Genomic DNA, 16,788 nt, shown 5'->3' with positions numbered 1-16,788 from the left:
TTGCAGTAACATTCAATTTACATGGCGTCGTTGTTAATGCGCCACATAACAGACTCTCACATCACAGTGCAAGTTCTGGGTTCAGACACGGCCAGAATCTTTCTGTGTGGAGTTTGCACTTTCTCCCTGTGTCTGCTTGGATTTCTTCCAGTTAGTCTAATGTATTCCCACAGTCCAGAAACATGCATGTGAGATTAATTGATGAGCCTAATTTAATCCTGGTTGTGTGTGGTTGTTTGTCTTTAATGGACTGGTGACCTTTCCTCGTCCATAGATAGCTGGGATTGGCTCAACACCCTGCAACCCTGCACAGGATTAATTGACTTCCTGGATGGATGGCTGTTCATTAATGCTATGGCACCAGCAGTACCCAAGCTAGCATTGCTTCTACAACACGGGTTATTTTTTGTTCAAAGATAATGCAGTCCTGTTACTGAATTGTAAATTTAAATGGCATTAATATTATTTTTCTGTGATGAACAGATACTCCAACTTTGGTGGATTCATGTGGTCAAAGGTCAAATGTTTTCGTTATTCCTTTGTACTGGGTACAAGAACAGAAATAGTGTAGTCCTCAGTTAAAAAAGTAAGACAAATGAAGGAAAGAAAGGACCTTCCTGTTCAGCTGCCTCCTATAGTCAGTGCAGCTGCCAAACCAGGAGGTGAGGTTGTTGGCCGGATGCTCTCCACGGTGCCCCTGTGGAAGGTGGTCAGGTGAGTGGTTGGGGGACTGGCCTATCCTCAGTCTCTCCTGAGCATACGAAGTCTGTGCTAGGCTTTCTTTGTGATGGAAACTGTTGGTTGCATTGGACAGATCCTCTGTGAGGTGAATTCCCAGGAGCTTGACACTGCTTCTCCTCTCTGCCACAGCATTGTTGATAACGAGCAACCAATGGTCCAGTCTGCTGGATTTCCCAAAATCCATCACATTCTCCTTTGTCTTTCTCACATGAAAGACGAGGTTGTGAGATCTGCACCAATATGTCAACTAGTCCGCCTCCATCCTGTATGCAGCGTCATCCTTCTCGCACAACTTTTGTGTCATCTGTATACTTTATCTTTTTAGAAGTATGGGAAGCAGTACAGTCATGTGTGCACAGCCCTGGGAGGATCCTGTTTTCACAGTGATGCAGCTTCATGTTGTTTTCCCTGTCTTGATTGTCTGCTGCCTTTGCGTGAGGAAGCTGAGGACCCAGTTGCAGACACTGGTGTCCATAATCTTTGACCTCAGCTTCTCCACAATCTGTTTCGGATCGATCGTACTAAAGCCAGAGCCACATTTCTGGATGCAGTTTCATGTGAACTCAAAATAGTTTGCAACCGGGATTGCTGTCCTGTCTGTGTGGACAAAGTCTGAATGACTTTTTCTTCAGTTTGATGAAACAGCTCTGAGCCATCCAGAAACACACACACACACACACACACACACACACACACACACACACACACACACACACACACACACACACACACACAAGCAGACATGCACACTGGGATTTACATCTGTCAAAACACTTGTTGTTGCTTCAGCAAACACGACCATGGCTTCAATGTCCTTTTTCTGAAACTGTGTCATTGTCATTCCTTTCCTGCATTTTGTACATTGTTGTTTGTGTTCAAATTGTGCAAATTCCCTGTCATTTTCTACAACTCTGATGCATTGTCACTAACACCTGTGAGTTGTGGACATCCTGGTTTGAGTTGAAAGCTTACAGATGCCTGAATACCGTGTGTTTTTCTGTTGAGGCTTAACAGAAGGCAGCACTTTCTGCATTTTTCCCCTCACCAACTATGTTGAAGAACTATCCGGAGGGACTCAAAGTAGAGCAGCTACATACTTGAATTGAACAAGTGGGATCCTGTTGCCTCCTGCTGGGAGTGTACAAAACAACAAGTGAAGTCAAGACTACATTGATTTGGATTGTCTCTGTTGAGTATTTAGATGGATGGATGGATAAGAAGAAGGGAATATGTGAAGCTGTGTGTCAAACAATTCTAGATTTTCATTTGGAAATCCATCAAAAGTTTTCAAAACCTGTGCTTCTGACTGCCAGTGTTTGCCTGTTATCATTATATTATTAAATTCTTTGTATTAATTTGACACAGGTGATGCAAATGCAGAAAGAAGGTTTTTCCAATCCAAAACACAAACACAGGAGATCAAAGTGAATTGATTCATTTGTGTTTGTCACTAAGCTAAGGCTGTTTTGTTGTTGGTCTGGAGTGAGACATTGTGAATTAGCATGCCTGAAAAACTAATCGCTGTTGTTTTTTGTATTTTTTAAATACACTCACTTTTTTGGGCTTGATTGCCTGTTAATGAATAAATGAGGATGAGATCCAAGATGGCTGCTGCAATGACAAACTGGGTTGCTCAGCTCTGGCAATCCACAAAAAATCTCCTAAAGAAGCTACCATCCAAGCCTTTAACCAAGCATTTGCTTGATAAGGTGAAGTCTTGTCTCCAATTTGGGCTTCATTTTTGACAAATGGTGAATCAAGAAGTAATTTTGGTGATATGTGCTTTGCAGCCAATAAAATCAAATTACCTTAAAGGTGCATTAAGGAGTTTTACAACCTTAAAAATACTTATTTTCCACCATAAATATGTTACACATTTTTAATGATGTGTACAATGTGCCCTGACATATTCATTACAAGTACCTCTAACAGCGCTAAATTGTCACTTGAAAGTTGCAGTGCCGGTCCGGCACCAGCATTTTTTTGGGGAGAATTTGAAAGGAATGATGTAATGCGCGCTCCGGCTCCTTGAGTTTCGATTTGTCCGCCATTACTCCGCCAGATGCTTAGTGAGCAACAACTGAGCAGGATCTTCCAGAAAGTAAGAAAAGACTGGCTTCTAGCACTGCCACAACTCCAGCACAGACTCCACCAGGTAAAAGAAACTTAAATCTTACTTGAGCGCTTCTAAACGAGCGAAGACGGAGTCCCCCTTTTCCTTGCATGCCAGCCACAGGGACGAGTTTTTCACTAAGCTGCATTATGCCCAAGGCCTGCAGGGGGCGATGTTTCGCATAAAACGTGCAAACTCCTTAAGGCACCTTTAACATAATTTGACCCAGGAATATAGAAAGATGGCAAATAAGGTGGGAGAGGATATGGAGGAAGTGAAAAAGCCACTAAACCTTCTGCCAGGAGAGCAAAGTGCTGTTGTTAATGTAACCCACCTCCAGAAGGGTTAAAATATACAATCCATTAATTTCCAATCCTTATTTAATAGGGCTTGAAAGGACACGTGATTTCTCGCAATGTATTGTGGGCAATACGGGAGTTCACGTTTACAGTGTTTACCGTGTATGATCACGTACCGTGCTGTGACAGACAGAAGTAAACACGAGGAAAAATGGACCGAAACAGGAAGGCCACGGACCGTACCGAGACCAGCTGGACCCTGTTCAGACCCGGTTGGGCTCAGGCTGAATCCCATTTCACCCCTTAGTCCAGGGGTGGGGAATCCTGGTCCTGGAGGGCCGCAGACCTGCATGTTTTCCATGTCTCCCTGCTTCAACACAGCTGATTGCAATGAGGCTCGTTATCTGGCTTTCTGTTGGACTTGGCCATGAATCTTGATTCGATTCAGGTGTGTTGAAGCAGGGAGACATGGAAAACATGCAGGTCTGCGGCCCTCCAGGACCAGGATTCCCCACCCCTGCCTTAGTCCTTCCCCTTGGCCCTACCCCTTGTTTTGCACGTTCACGTGTATGGGTAGGAGTGTCCCAATTGTCATTATGACATAGAGGTAGGGCCAAGAAGGAGGGCCAGTCACCCCTCCAAAAGGATATTCTCCCGCGGTACACTTCAAACGGAGGGGTATGATCCAATGGCGGCTGGTGGCGAGGGGCGCTTGTTGTGTCAGCCTACACCGTCAGTGGCGGGCGGGGTTACTTCACTTCCGCATTGGCGGGAGTGATCGTTTCCACACCCGCGCATTCCCGGCGCATTCCAAACACAACAGATAGACGATTATTTTCAGTAAACTGGTTTCTTCAACACTTCCCGCCTGGAATGCGCGGGTGGGAAACGAGCGCCCCCGCCAATGCGGAAGTGAATTGACCCCACCCGCCACTGACGGTGTAGGCGGACAAAACAAGCGCCCCTCGCCACCGGCCGCCACAGATTTCCCAGAAAGCCTTCCAAGATTGGCAAGATGGCGGCGTCCGCAATGAAAGAAGTTCATAAATGTAAGTATTTTGGGAAAAGAAAAAAAAAAAAAAGCATCGCAGCAGCATGGCGCTACAGGCTTGTCAGGGCACAAACTTTTGTCTGGACTTCAATGATGGGCATTTTGCCTTGAAGAAGACACACAAATACTACAGCCTGAGCCAGACAGACTCAAGTTTTTGTGACAGCTGCAAAGTTTTGTGACTTAGTTGTGTGGACGCCGGTGGACAGCAAGGTGTACATTGTTTTCCTTCATTTTATTTGCAGTGGTATTTGTTTATGCACAATCTAATCATACTTTATATATTTGCAGTGATATTTGTTTGCACAAAGACTTTTGCACCTTATTTGAACTGTAACTATAACAGTGTCGTTGCACTACACAAGAAGGTTTGTTATAAACAGAAAAGACTTTGAAACAAGAAATAGTCTGACATTACTGCATGGGTAAATGGCGCAGTCTCACAGAGGATTTCCCATTAAAATGAAGTTTCATAAATAGCTATTGAACTACAATATTTATTTTCACCATAGTGAAGGCATACAGGCACCGCGCTGCACCGCCCCACAACTCTCCCCCCGTCCGACACCGCATGCAGGCACCACACAGCGGCATGCAGGCACCGCTCCACGCCGCTCCGTGCCGCTCTTATCTAAAGATGTCATCCCTTCATTATTTTTTTTTTTTTACTGGAGCGATCGTGGGAACAACTGTGGCAGTTAATGACACAGCACGACTGCACCATGTTTGTAATTTGTAGAAACTCGCCAAACAAAATTTAAAGAGCAACACGAGAGCAGCATCTTGCCTATAGCTGGCGTAAACAGACGCTACCGCATCCCGACTTGTCCACAATGCATTGCAGTTTTATTCCACTGCTTATGTCATCCTTTCGAGCCCTATTATTTCTTTATGTTTATAAGTGTTTTGTATTTTATTTTGAAAAACCGGAAGTTTATTTTGAAGACAGGAAGTAGTAGGCTGCACTAGTGAAGCAGCTTAAAGCTAGGGTAGACGATGTTGTCCAAAAGCACTTTTTGACATACTGAGTGAAATGCTCCTTGCCCCCTGGGAGAAGTCAATACATTATGTGGACGGAAAAAGGTGCGGAAAAAATCTGACAACTGTAGCGGCCAAAGGACAGTAAAAACTCCGACCAATCGTACCGCGCGGACCGCTCTTAAGAAACCAATCAAATCCCTTCGCCGTTCTACCAGCCCCCTGTGCGTTCATTTCAATGGCGTGCACTGGCCCTGGTTCAGAGCGCGCGCGCGTTGCCAAGGAGCTCTCGGCGCTCGCAGCTCGCGTGAAAAATAGAACGAAGCGGAGCGGGCGCGCGGCGCTCCTATGCGCGTTGTGTGCGGGCAGTCAGAAAGATTAATAACATTGGAGGCGATCACAAACTCTGTGCGCGTGGCGCTTCCGTGCGCGCGCGCGGCACTTCCGCGTCCAGTGTGTTCGCTCCCAACGGGAGCTCCTCCAATGGGGTGGGAGCTGGGCGGAGCCTTGGGGAGATGCTACATTCGTGCTACATGCTAGTTTTCCAAGATCGTCGACCCTAGCTTTAACTTCACTAATGCGTGTCTTAAATTCCTTGTGAGAGAGAAAAACAGGAAAAAAGGTATGAAAACTGTACATTCAACAGTCAAACTGAGAAATGAAGTAGTTGTTGATACCATGGTCCGAAAATTCCGTTTTAGAGAGAAGAAAAACTGTCACTGAAGGACTTTCCAGCCGCGTTTCTGCCGAAAAAACCCTTGGTAAGCTAGTCCCCTGGTGTTGCAATGTGTGTGTATGTGGAGATGTCACGAGGTGACCATGCTGTTTCAATTAAAGGTGTTTTGCACATTTTAAGTTGTTTTTGATTCATCTGTTGCACTTAAAAGCTTTTATTTTAATGGATTGATAGTGAAATTTGTGTTAATTTGCTCAATTTTACTGGAATGAGCCCATGTGAGAATTTTACTGTGAAATGCCTCATCATCTTTTGCACATGTGATGGGAAGTTAAATTGTGTTCAAAAGGAGTACAAAAGTTCATTTAAGTTGACCAGAAGCACCAAAGCTGTAATTTAAGTTACTTATGTTATGAGAACTGATGTATTTCAATTAAAATCTCTACTCTGATGTTAAAAAAGGATTGAAATTAGAGAAACACATGAAGAAGGCACATGTTATGTCTTCATGTGGAGGTAAGAATTCTTTGGTTGAATGAAATCTTGAAAACATTATTTCTTTTGATTTGAATTGATTGAAATAATCCATTTTGACGTGATAAACTCTTGATGGTTAAGATTAACTGTGGGTTTCAGTATGTAAGCCGTATTGCGATCTCCTGTTCGATAAAGATCTATCAGTGTTGTACAACCATCTTGAATTGAACATTTCAAACACTTAGATGATCATTTAAAGATGTTCTATGCATTTGAATTGGATTGTAAAGCTGTTTTCTAAATACAGGTCAAGTTTTTTTGTGATGCTTGGAAAGAGTGAAGCTTCAGCTTTCGTGCCCAACGAGGCTGATGAGTGATCCAATTGATGGCGAGCCTCCCAGTGGACCTTCTATGCTTCAAGTAGAACTTTGAATTCCACCACACCACTCAACGGATTCAGTGGTAGGATTTATGTCAGTCCAACTGACCGACACCAACGAGAGCCTTCATCGGAAATCCTTGACTTTTGACTTCTGACTTAGACTTTTGACTATTGGATCCAAACAACCAAGGAACATTCCCATTTGGAAATTTATTTCATTTTTGTTTTCTTAGTTAATGGGCTCTAGGTTGTATTGTGTGTTTTTGTATTATTCAGATAATTGTGGAACTAAAAAAGAGTTTCAAATCATTCCTGCCTCTGCGTCCAGTGGTTATTGTTCTACTCTGAGCTCCTACGAACCTAGACTGTGACGTGTACATACCCTGAAGTGGGTTACATTAAACAAAAACAACTGTTGAAGTTGATTGAGGAAGAGTGGCAGCTGAGAGAAGTTATCTGAGAAAAGGATGTAAAGATTGAAGAACAACAGAAAGTAGATGATCCGGAGCAATAAACAAAAAAAAAAAAAAAAAAAAAAAAAAAAAGCATGATACTGGCTTCATGACAACCCACCGCAACAGCAGAGGAGAAGGAAGGCGAGGATACACCACCAGGTTAACTACACACACTGGAACAACAAGTCATGAACTTCTTTCAAAATAAACACATCCCACTCGACAGCAGAAACATATCTGCCTGTCACACTATTCCTCAAAAACAGAGCAACATCCCAAAGATCCTTCAGCTGTTGAAGGTAGCGAAGAAACTGAAGGGCACAGGTGTCTAAGTAAATGAGCACCTCACAAAGTGAAAATAATGACCCACCACTCCAGACAATTTCATCATTTAATCACATTTGGTGGTTCAGTGTTACGCCCTGTGCCCCTCTGGGCATGCGGGGGCTCTCTGGGCTGGTTTTGGTTGTTGTTTGCTCATTTTTGCATGCCCTGTCTCTCCTGCTTGTCTGTTCATGTTCTCCTGCCTGGTCACCCGCCTCGTTATTGCCCTAATGTGTTGCACCTGTCTTGCCCTCTTATATAAGTCCTGCTCCCTTTGTTTGTCTTGTTGGTTCGTTGTGGGTCTGTCCGCGTGCTCTGCTTGTGTGTCCTGGCCTGCCTCAGCTCTGCTCATTCCTGAATCCTGCATTCCTGTATCCCTGCGTTACCGTTCCCTGCAAATAAATGAGTTTTGAACTCTGCCTGGCTGCCTGCATGTGGGTCCTTCCCAACCCTTTTGCATTTATACTGTGACATAATTTCAACTGTTTTCTATTATGAAAAGTGTGAATATATTTAAGATGAAGAGACATTTTTTTCTGCCTGTATAACTGCAGCTGATTTTGGTAATGTGGCCTGTTTCACTGTGTTACTTCAGAAATTAATATTCGTGGACACAGATTACACAGTGTCGGTGATGTGCAGAGCCAGTGCACCTACCAGTTTGGTCCTTGTCACACTCAATCAACACTTCGCCTTAAAAAAAGAACGTATGTCATGTTTTGGTGTGAACGCAGCCTTTGTACATGAGTCCCTCGTGCATGCAGCCAGCTGATCAGTGCCTTGAGAGGACTTTGTAATATTTGAAGTTCTGATGTTAGATTCATTTAAGTCTTTGTATATATAGCAGCACATCTTATGAGACTGTTCGGGGTAGGCATATGTAAGCAATAGCTTCAGCCTACTCCTGAGCTATTTGACTTCCTTTTTTTTTTCCATCCATCCATCCATTTTCTACCGGTTGGTGGGGGCAGCAGTCTCAACAGGGATGCCCAGACTTCCCTGTCCCCAGACACTTCCCCCAGCTCTTCTGGGAGGATCCCAAGGTGTTCCCAGGCCAGCCGAGAGACATAGGGTGAATTCCAATTCTCCCCTTCGCCCTAGCCCTTGGCCCTAACCCTTCGTTTTGCGCGTTCACATGAAGTGGTAGGGGTGTCCCGATTCTACTTCTTCCCCCTTCAGACCGAGGGGGAGGGCGAAGTGCAAGAGCTATCTGGCCCTTGAAACAGAGATTTTCCCGGAGCACACTAGAAAACGAGGGCTATGTGAAATTTCCCACAATGCCCTGGGCAATGCCGGCAAAATGGTGAAAAAAAAACATCCGAGTCAGCGAAAGAAATCTACAAATGTGTTTTTTGTTTAAAAAAATAATAAAACTGCTATTTTGAGGTCGCTGCAATGTTACGTGACAGCTAGTTGTTTAGCGTTGAGTGCATCTGCTCATGTCTCTAACGTTACGTTAACAATTAACTTGTTTTAATTCTTGCACGACCATTCACATATCACAGCTGCACCCCTCTTTTGTGAAATAACTTTTCACTCATATTTCACTTTACTTTTTATACAGGGCGTTTCTCAGCAACCTGGGACTTCAGGGCAAGGTCACCCCTCAGCAGGCTGCCAGAAAGTGGGAAAATTTAAAGAAAAAATACAAGGTAATCAGAGGAATTTTAATGAGATACATAACAGCTCATAATCCTTAAGTGCACTTAAGTCCACTATAAAATGGCCCTGAAAACATAATATAACGATTTGCAATGTGGGGTTTTATATGTGTTTGTTGCAGGACCTAAAAACTCCTAAAACAGGATCAGGGAGTGACAGTGGGGAGACAACGGCTCGGTGCCAGGCCTTCAATTCAGTGGTGGGGCAAGGGTCCTTGGGGGCTCCAAGCAAGAAATTCATCAGGCCCCCACCCCATCTATGTACACCGAAAAATAGCTTTTTGCACATAATTTGCACCTAGGAGCCCCCTAAAAGCCGGGGCCCCAGACAAATGCCTGGTTTGCCTGTTGGCACGCCCCGCCTCTGCTTCAATTGAACCTCCACTTTTGGTTTCATCCTTTGTGGCTGATGAGGATCCTGTTTCAGTACTTTTGGTGAGGCTACTGAAAAGCATTACAAAAATTAAACAGTAAAATGCTCTGTTTATGTGGAATGATGTGATTGGTGAAGCTACAGTTATATTTTTGTGGCCGTATCACCTAGTTCTGGCATATATATCCCTGTCATTTCTTCCTTTTTTCTTTCTGTCAGGAAATGGTTGAGCCCCGAAGGATTGAGACCCCAGAGCCGGGCCCCTCTATCGCCTCCACCTCTGGCATCGCCTCCACCTCAGGGAGCACCTCTACCTCAGGGAGCACCTCAATCTTAGGCGCATCCATACAAGCCCGCAGCTCATCCTCCGCCATGGCTACCTCCACCCCTCCAACCCCTTCCCCTAAGAAGAAGAAGAAGAGCAGCGACCTACTGAAGTTCTTGAAAGACCAAAGTGAAAAGGAACAGAAGCGCCATGAAGAAAGTGAAGCTAAAACCGAGCGTTTCTTGAGGCTTTTTGAGTACATGGTGGACAAAATGCCAGAAGCAAACAATTAATTGTTGTTATAAGCAACATCCTTCAAAGAGGGAAATTATTTTACAGCCACTCAAGGTAACAAAAAATGAAATAAAAGAGAGACAAAAAAACCATGTACAAAGACAATCATCTGTATTCAACCATCACTAAGGTGATTTGGATATGTATGAATGTGCAAAATGTCAAATGTAAAAACAAACATTAAAAACAAAACCTGAGACAGATGCAATAAACTGGCATCTGTGCCTTAAACAAAAAATGTAATCGCTTCAGTACAGTACAGTACACACTTGTCAGTCTCACAGCTTTGTTGCTACAGGACATTCACTGGCCAGAGACCAAGGCAGCCAGTCTGTCTCTTGTAGCATTTCCAGATCTCTCATTATGTGCCAGTTGCTCACGGGGAGGTTGGGGGATCAGAATATCCTGCAACACATCTGCATCTGGTTCCAGCATGTCTCCATTTTCAATACACACATTGTGTAAAAACGCACATGATGCAATCACCAAAGGTGCACATGTGGGCCAGACTTCCAGTGCCTTGAATAGTGTTGATCTCCATCTCGTCTTCCTCATGCCAAATGCTCTTTCTATGATGCTGCGTCCTTTGGAATGGTAGAAGTTGAAGGTGGCTTGGATCTGTCCATTAACGGGCTCTCTGTACGGTGTGATGAGTGCGATTGGTTGGTCCAGACAGGGATAGCCGCCATCACCCAGGAGGATATAACCTGCAGGAAGGTAGTATTGTGTCCTCAAAAAGCTGCTGTTTTTCAGGACCTGTGTGTCGTGTACCGAACCAGGATATCCAACAAAGATATCAAGGAATTTACCCGATTAATCCCAGATTGCTTGCATATTTATTGAGAAAAATCCCCTGTAGTTTAAATAGTCAATTTTGTGATGATGAGGGGTTTAATCCGGACGTGGCAGCCATCAATAGCACCCACAACAGTGTTGAATACCGGGCTCCCTGCTAGCTTGCCAAATCCCTGTCCAACTGCTGGGAGATCTTCTGGTTTCGGGAAAAATATAGCACATTGTGCCATATTTGCTGTGCAACCCTGTGGACTATGCGGTGGACCATTGTCTTTGGCACACTGAAAACAGCAGACACAACCCGGTAGGAAAGGCCATGAGCAAGCCAATATGTGGAGATCAGCACCTCCAGCTGATTACCCCAGCCATGGTCCTGGTCCCTCTGCAGTAACCTCTGCAAGCCCTGCATGGATTTTCGGCTGAGACGAAAGTCCTGCTTGAGTTCAGATTCAACATTGATCTCTGAAATAAGTTATCGTTTATTGTTGATAACATTACATGAAAACGAGTTTACTGAACATAAATCACAACTGTAGTACCGTTGTCGTGCTGGCATGCTAATGTGTTAGCTAATGTGGCTAACGTTGACGACAAAACATTTTCGGTCTGCTGTAAATACCTCCAGTTGATGCAACAGCGTTCCCAGGTGTCAAAGGCATCTTCTTCTTCTTATATTTTTCTGTTTCTCAGAAGATAGCACAAAAAACAATCCAATTGCCCAGGAAAGGGAGATTAGTGCAGCTGGAAACAGCATTGTGAGCGCTTTTTGAAACAATACTGGTGTCAGTTTAATACGTCACGGGCAACTACTGATGATGCATGATGATCTCGGAGGGTTGTCCCATTTCTTAGGGGGGAATTCAGGCACTTCCCCTAGACACTCCCTTTCAAGGGGTAGGGCGAGGGGAAGGGTTAAGGTTAGGGGAATTTTCTCGATGATACCCCCTGCCTCGCCGAAGGGGTGTCAAAGGCAATGCACTGGCTGGCGCACGTCATCTGTAGCTCACCCCCCCCCCCCCCCCCCCCCGCCCCAATATCACCTTGAACCATTTCAATTCGATTAAGTTTTATTTGAACCAGGGAATGGAGATCAAAGGTAAAAAATATACTAGATTAACAAATAAAAATGCCTGCTTGAGTTATTTTTGGTTTTATTTTAGGTGATTTTTAGTTATTATAGTTGTAGTTCTTATCTTTAGATTGCCGCTTGCATCTGGGATCTTGTCCTTTCGGTCATGACCCGGAGTTCATGACCATAGGTGAAGGTGGGAACATAGATTGACCGATAAATTGAGAGCTTCGCCTTTCGGCTCAGCTTCACCACAATGGACTGATACAATGACTGCAGATGCTGCACCGATCCACCTGTCAATCTCATGCTCCATTTTTCCCCCACCCGTGAACAAGACCCCAAGATACTTAAACTCCTCCACTTGAGCCAGGGTCGCTTCACCGACCTGGGGAGGGCAGACCACCTTCTTCCGGTTGAGAACCATGGCCTCAGATTTGGAGGTGCTGATCCTCATCCCTGTCGCTTCACACTCGACTGCGAATCGCCCCAGTGCATGCTGCAGGTCTGGGTTCGATGAAGCCAACAGGACAACATCATCTGCAAAAAGCAAAGATGAAATCCTGTGGCAACCAGACCTGACCCCCCCCCCCCCCCCCCCCCCCCCAGCCCCTGGCTGTGCCTAAAAATTCTGTCCATGAAAATGATGAACAGAACCGGTGACAAAGGGCGGCCCTGCCGGAGTCCAACATGCACCGGGAACAGGTCTGACTTACTGCCGGCAATGCGGACCAAGCTCCTGCTTCAGTCATACAGAGACCGGATGGCCCTTAACAAGGGGCCCCGGACTCTGTATTCCCGGAGCACCCCCCCCCCCCCCCCCCCCCCCCCCCACCAAGTCACCACGAGGGACACGGACGAATGCCTTCTCCAAATCCACAAAACACATGTGAATTGGTTGGGCAAACTCCCACGAGCCCTTGAGCACCCTGTGGAGGGTATAGAGCTGTTCCAGGACCAGGACGAAAACCACATTGTTCCTCCTGGATACTGGGTACTCTGCACTGCTGTTCAGCCCGTAAGCAGTGAGGCACCTGTCCCCAACCCGAAGGCGCAGGGACACGACCCTCTCGTTCCCTGGGGTAAACGCCAACACATGGCAGCTGAACTGTGGGGCTATAAGCAGACCCACACTAGCCCGCCGCCTCACACTGCGGGCAACACAAGAGAAGTGGAGAGTCCAGCCCTTCTCGAGAGTTTGGGTTCCAGAGCCCAGGCTATGTGTGGAGGTGAGCCCGACAATATCTAGCCAGTACCTCTCAACCTCCCTCACAAGCTCAGGCTCCTTCCCCGGCAACAAAGTGACATTCCATATCCCTAGAGCTAGTCTCTGTGTCCGGGGATTGGGTCTCCGGGTACCCTACCGTCGGCTGCCACCCAATCTACATTGCACCCGGCCCCTATCGTTCTCTCGGTGGGTGGTGAGCCCACCAGAGGTCAGGCCCACGTCGTTGCTTAGGGCTGAGCCCGGCCGGGCCCTGCGGGCAAAGGCCCAGCCACCAGGCGCTTGCTTGTGAGCCCCAACCCCAGGCCTGGCTCCAGGGTGGGGCCCCGGCTGCGCCATACCGGGCGACGTAACAATCTTTGTTTTCATTCTCATAAGGGCTTTTGAACTGGTCTCAGTTTGGCCTGTCACCAGTCTTGCCCGGTTTTTTTTCTTGTTTCCTTTTTTTACTTGTTCCAATTGTATGAGTTTGTATAAACAAATGCTCAAATAAACCTAAACTTGAAAAAAAAAAAAAAGTACAAGATGATCATTATAAATGATTGGCATAAATAAACATGAGACATACAACTTGACATATGACTTGGTGCGATGAGATCAGGTTTGATGGTCATAGCGGCTTTCTGTGTAGCTCTGTCTTTTTTTTTTTTACCTGTCCTGTATGCTGAGATCCAGGGTGTTGCAACCCAGGGTGTTCAGGGTTGATGATGGTGGCTGTCTGTGCGTGTGTTTTGCTTTTTTTTTTTAACCTATCCTTTACCCCAAGATCCAGGGTATTGCAACCCCCAAAAACCTCACATCTGCCACCCTCAAACAGCCCCATCCCCACCCCCCACCCCCCCCCCCCCACACACACATTTCAACCCTCCTCCTACCTCCCACTGACTCCCACCCAACCCACAGCTGGCCCAGACCCCAGGTCCGTGGGGATGTGTTCAGGGTTGATGGTTATGATGGTTGTCTGTGTGTGTGTTTTGCTTTTTTAACATATCCTTTACCCCGAGATCCAGGTTAGTACAACCCCCCAAAACCCTCACATCCGCCTCCCTCCCCTCCTCCACCGTCTTCCTCCTCCCTCTCACTGACTCAGACCCAATCCACAGCCGGCCCAGACCCCAGGCCCGTGGGGATATGTTCAGGGCCGATGGTCATGGTTGTTGTCTGTGCGACGGAGTTTATCTTTGGACACTCGGCGTCTTCTCTGGAGTCGGAGTGGTGTCCCTTGCGGCGCTTCGTTCTCGTTGCTATGAGCAGTGCCACAGCTGTGCTGCTCCAAATCACCATCACAGTGCTGCCTCTCCTTCTTCTTCTTTTTCTTGTTCCTCTTTTGTGGCTCACTGGCTCCATCTGTGTTGACATCCAAGGGTCTAGCAGGAGGTAGACAGAAAAAAATCTTGGTTACACATGAGCCGTGGATCCAGATGTCAGATGAGGTGAAAACAAAATCCAGTATCAATAAATAAGTCCACAAAGCTTCCAGGGCACCTTGTCAGCACAACTGCATGTCACTGACTCCAGGACACATATTTAGTGGAGTGGACCCCAGTACGACTGATCAGCAGAAAGACAATGACAGATCACTTACCCATCGTCATCTGTCCTCTTTCTTTTCTTCCTCTTTCTCTCCTCTCTTGTCTGTGATGAAGTCCTTTGCTCTGAAGGGCGATGGTCCTTTATCACATTGCCGCTGTCCAATTCAGTATGGTGGGAATCACCAAACACCCTCTGCTCATGACACGCATCATCCCTTGATGTGTGCCTGCTGTGGTGGCTATGAAGGGAGTGGTGGTCACGACTGTGGTCTCCAGGGTGCTGGCAGGCCTGTCCCTGCGATGCTCCACCTCTCTCGAGCTGTGCCGATGTTCATGGTTGCTGTCTGTGCGGCGGTGTTTTCCTTTTGAACACTCAGCGTCTTCTCTCCAGTCAGAGTGGTGTCGCTTGCGACGCTTTCTTTCCTCGCCGCTATGAGCAGTGCCACGACTGTGTTGCTCCAAATCACCATCACAGTGTCGCCTCTTCTTTTGCGGCTCACTGACTACATATGTGTTGATATCTAAGGGTCTAGCAGGAGGAAGACAAAAAAACATTTTGGTTAATCATGATCCGTAGAACCAGATGACACATCACACAATCCGGTATCAATAAATAAGTCCACGAAGCTTCCAGACCACCTTGTCAGCACTACTGCATGTCACTGACTCCAGGCCACATATTTAGTGCAGTGGAGCCCAGAAGGACTGATCAGCAGGAAGACAATGACAGATTCACTTACCCGTCATCCTCTGTCCTCTTTCTTTTCTTCCTCTTTCTCTCCTCTCTTGTCTGTGAGGAAGTCCTTTGCTCTGAAGGGCGATGGTGCTTTATCCTGTTGCCGCTGTGCGATTCAGTATGGTGGGAATCACCAAACACCCTCTGCTCATGACACGTATCGTCCCTTGATGTGTGCCTGCTGTGGTGGCTATGAAGGGAGTGGTGGTCATGACTGTGGTCTCCAGGGTGCTGGGCAGGCCTGTCCTGACGATGCTCCACCTCTCTCGAGCTGTGCTGATGGTCATGGTTGCTGTCTGTGGGGCGGTGCTCTTCTTTTGGACACTCGACTTCTTCTCTCGAGTCGGAGTGGTGTCGCTTGCGGCGCTTTCTTTCCTCGTCGCTATGAGCAGTGCCACAACTGTGCTGCTCCAAATCACAATCACAGTGCCGCCTCTTGTTCTTTTGCAGCTCACTGGCTCCATCTGTGTTGACATCCAAGGGTCTAGCAGGAGGAAGACAGAAAAACATCTTGGTTACTCATGAGCCATAGATCCAGATGATAGATCAGGTGAAAACACAATCCAGTATCAGTAAATAAGTCCATGAAGCTTCCAGAGCACCTTGTCAGCAAAGCCACTTTCAGGATGGAGCTCCTGCTTCATCGATCAGTTTTCTGAAGCCCAACCACCAGCCTGAGGTTGGATCTGTTCCACTTTGTCCAGAAAATGCTCAAAACCTGCGTAAAAGATGTATTACCTCATAGGGGCACAGTAGCAGTCATGAAGTTAAAAAAAGGAAGATTTTTTTTTAAAGACTTCATAATGGCCTACGATTTTTATCACTGTTTTGAGTGTTTAAGTTTAAGCTGAAGCAGCCAAAAAAAACTTTCAATGTCGAAAGTAACAAGATAGAGTAGAACTTTACATGTAACATTAATCATAATTAAAATTTCTGTACAGCAATTTGAGCTGAAAATCTTGTATAAACAGCCACCATACTATACAGCGTATATATAATATACACATTAAGTTAACTATTATTATTATGGCTCAGGGTCCCATGCTGTCTGACTACCATCGGTCTGAACTCTGACACCTGTGCAAATGTAAATAACTTCAAAACTTTTGTTTTTCAGCTCATATTCATTGTGTAATTTCTTAATATCAACCAATTGTTCTTGTGCTACTGTTTTGCTATCTCACTGTTCAATTTTTTTTTCTGTTTATGTCTGTTTATATTTTTTATACTTATTTTACACAATATTATAGCCAAATTTTAAACTGTTCATCGGGAAAGTGTATATATTCTCAATATTTTCGACAGCAAGAGGAAAGTAATAAACGTAAACATAAAACGTAGT

Source organism: Salarias fasciatus, chromosome 14, assembly GCF_902148845.1.
Source record: "Salarias fasciatus chromosome 14, fSalaFa1.1, whole genome shotgun sequence".
NCBI lineage: Eukaryota > Metazoa > Chordata > Actinopteri > Blenniiformes > Blenniidae > Salarias > Salarias fasciatus.
The sequence above is the reverse complement of the archived record's forward strand: the minus strand, read 5'-3'. Positions refer to the sequence as shown.